This window comes from Dinoponera quadriceps, unplaced genomic scaffold, assembly GCF_001313825.1.
Source record: "Dinoponera quadriceps isolate SergipeBrazil2010 unplaced genomic scaffold, ASM131382v1 scaffold707, whole genome shotgun sequence".
Lineage (NCBI taxonomy): Eukaryota > Metazoa > Arthropoda > Insecta > Hymenoptera > Formicidae > Dinoponera > Dinoponera quadriceps.
The window spans coordinates 3,221,591-3,224,546 of NW_014555450.1; positions in this window are offsets into that span (position 1 = coordinate 3,221,591).

Consider the following 2,956-nt stretch of genomic DNA (forward strand, 5'->3'; position numbering starts at 1 on the left):
AAAAAGAAACATAGTGGCACGAGTATATAAAAATTAAAGTGGGCGAATAAAAATAAATGTAACATACACAGAAGAGAATATCGAACAGAAGAGGGTTGATATCCGTCGAGCGTTCTCGAATAATTCCCGAAATCATATTTTTCCGATGCATTAACCCCTTGACATACAATGACGAGTCTGACTCGTCATTCATTTCATGGGCCACTGTAGACTTTGACGAGTCTGACTCGTCAAGCGCTTTTTTCGGCGGACGCCGTGCAGTTTACAATTAGATTACATAGTTGCTTCACTCGTGCGTCGATTCTCGTTTGTTTATAACGTTCGAGATGGCCGAAGAACAAAAAAGCATCAAACATATAAGAAGGAGCACACTCAAAGTAACATTTAGTTTAGCAGGAGTCTCGCACAGTGAATGTTATACTAGCCAATATTTGAGTTTAGTAAAGATTATAAATAATCCCTGTAACACGTATAAGTCGGATGCATTATATGAAAGTGACGATGAGAAATTACCTACAAAGAGATGCCGCGTGTGCGTAAAAAACAACATAAGAAGTGAAGCAACGTGGCAGTGCGAAAAATGTTTAGTTCCTTTACATGTTCCAAAATGTTTCGAAATATTCCATACTGTACAGAACTATTAAATTATTATTTTTTAATGTTATTTAGATGTTCTTTGTTAACATCAATCTGATTAATAAAAATCCAAATTTCAAAATAAAATGTACTCTTTCTCAGCTTTCACGTAACTGTTCAGTTGAGCGAAATTAAATAGTATTTTTTGGCCGCATTAAGTTCCATTTAATTTGTATGTCAAGGGGTTAATCATTATTTCAATACACTGCGCTCGTCGGGTGTGCCACCTTCATGATCAACACTGTCCGACGTTGTCGAGAATTCTGAGTACTTCGTATGATGTATTGAGGAGAAAAAGAGAGTTGTGTGCCATCGCTAAAACGTCAAACTGTCTTTCGTGCAACTTTTCTTACATCCGCGAGACGTCAAGTTAAAAAACGAACGCCGCACACGGCTGCAAGTAAGTGCGCGCCAGGTGCGGCGAAAAACGCCTTCTCGTTCTTGCCGAGCCCACGTGGACATTTTTTCAGTTCCTCGCGCAGTTTCCTACAACATTATACCCCAGTCCACTTAACGAGCGCTCAGCGCACTCGAATGCAACCTGTTGTTTTTACGCAGCGCGCACGATCCTCGTCAACATCCGCGAGGTAAAAATGTCGACCTTCGCGACTGGTTTCTCTCGTGTTTTCGAAGACCCATCCGCTCTCGTCCGAGTGACCGCTCGGAGCTTCCGCCGCGACATGTGAAGAAACCGCACTCGCACGCTCGCATATATCTCCGGTAGTATTCGATGTACATAAATCACGAGCAAAGATATCCACTTTCCGTGAAAGAAACCGCGAAAGAACTCACTTCGTCGAAACTCAAGAGGTCCCAAATATTCGGGATCGAAACATTCGCGATCGCAATAATCGTAAACATCCCGAGTCGAAATGTTGACGCTACGGCTTTGCCGTTCTATTGTCTATAACGCAAAATAATGAAAACATTATGAAGAAACTACAAATCGGTATAATTGCGTTTAAAAGTGACACCTGGATTAAAAGTTGTTCCATTTTCAAGAAAGTTGCTTCTTCTCTAACATGAAAGTATATCTTGAAAGCTTTTATACTTACATCCACTTCTTCAAACTTCATCGAGAGTCGTGCACCCTCAGACCAGGGCGCACGATACATATCTCGAGTATCTCGCTTTCCGAGCGCGCGCTGACGGCGATTCGCAATATTCCTCGGCTACTGTTCCGCAATTACAATCATTCACTTCTGCTTTACTTCTTAGTTGCTGACTACCTCCGCCTTTTCCTTGTCAGTCCCGCGGGAATTCATCGTCCTTCGCGGCGGCCGCGCGTCCGTAAGCGGATAGCCCGCGTAAGAGACGCGTCCACGCACGATCTAATCAGGCAACGTCAAACTCACCCTTTCCCTCTCCCCGACGAGATGGGCAGAAGGGCAGCAAGACTCCTCTCTCTCTCTCTTTCTGTCTCGGTGGTGCCACTTATGCATTATTCATTTGCGCCGCGCCCCCGAAGGGCACTTGCTCAGGATTGGATTTTGATGAATTTAATCTCGAATTTGCTCAAGGCTCGGAACGAGCGCGCTGAGTGGGATTAACGAGTCGCTCTGGGTTTCATTTGGTAAGCTTGTTCGAACGAGCGCGCTCGACACGCAGCGTACGCGCGCGCGACCGAGTATTCGGCTGGCTGGCACTATGGATCCCTCACGGTGAATGAAGTGGAAAGGATAATGATACGTAATTTGTCTTCCGTTTCTACCACTTTCTACTACTACCGCAGCGGCTCTCAGCTTTTTGCGCCGATTTGTAGCTGCGCCGGCGTCTTGGAAATGATTTTAACTACCGTGCTCGTCCGCCGTCGTAATGGCTATTATATGCGATGGTAACTCAACACACAGTATTGCGCTCGCTAATTCGCATATTAGACCCGATGAGGTGGGAAACAACACTTTGATGGGGCGACTCGGGTAAACGCGAGTGTTACAATTTTATCGATTGTCGACAAATTTAGAGGTATGTATACCGTTCTGTAAATTATACGGTATTGGAAATTTCTTCCGATCTTCAGCTATTTTTCGTTTCTAAAACTGACGATCACGAGTCAAGGCCCGTATTAATAATCGTTATTCGAAACTCGTCCCAAGTAAGCTACTGAAATTCGCATATAGAATTTGATCAACATTCTTTTTAATTTGAATCTAACGATACGCGTGGCATTATACTTAGACCTGAATTTAAAGCCGCGCGTGTAAGTTTTTGCAGTTGAATCACGATTACAAACTGATTAATTGCGATTTTACCGCGACAGGATGAAATTTGTCGTTGCCGGCAAATTATTTTTCTCTATGCGCATCATAAGATACATGTG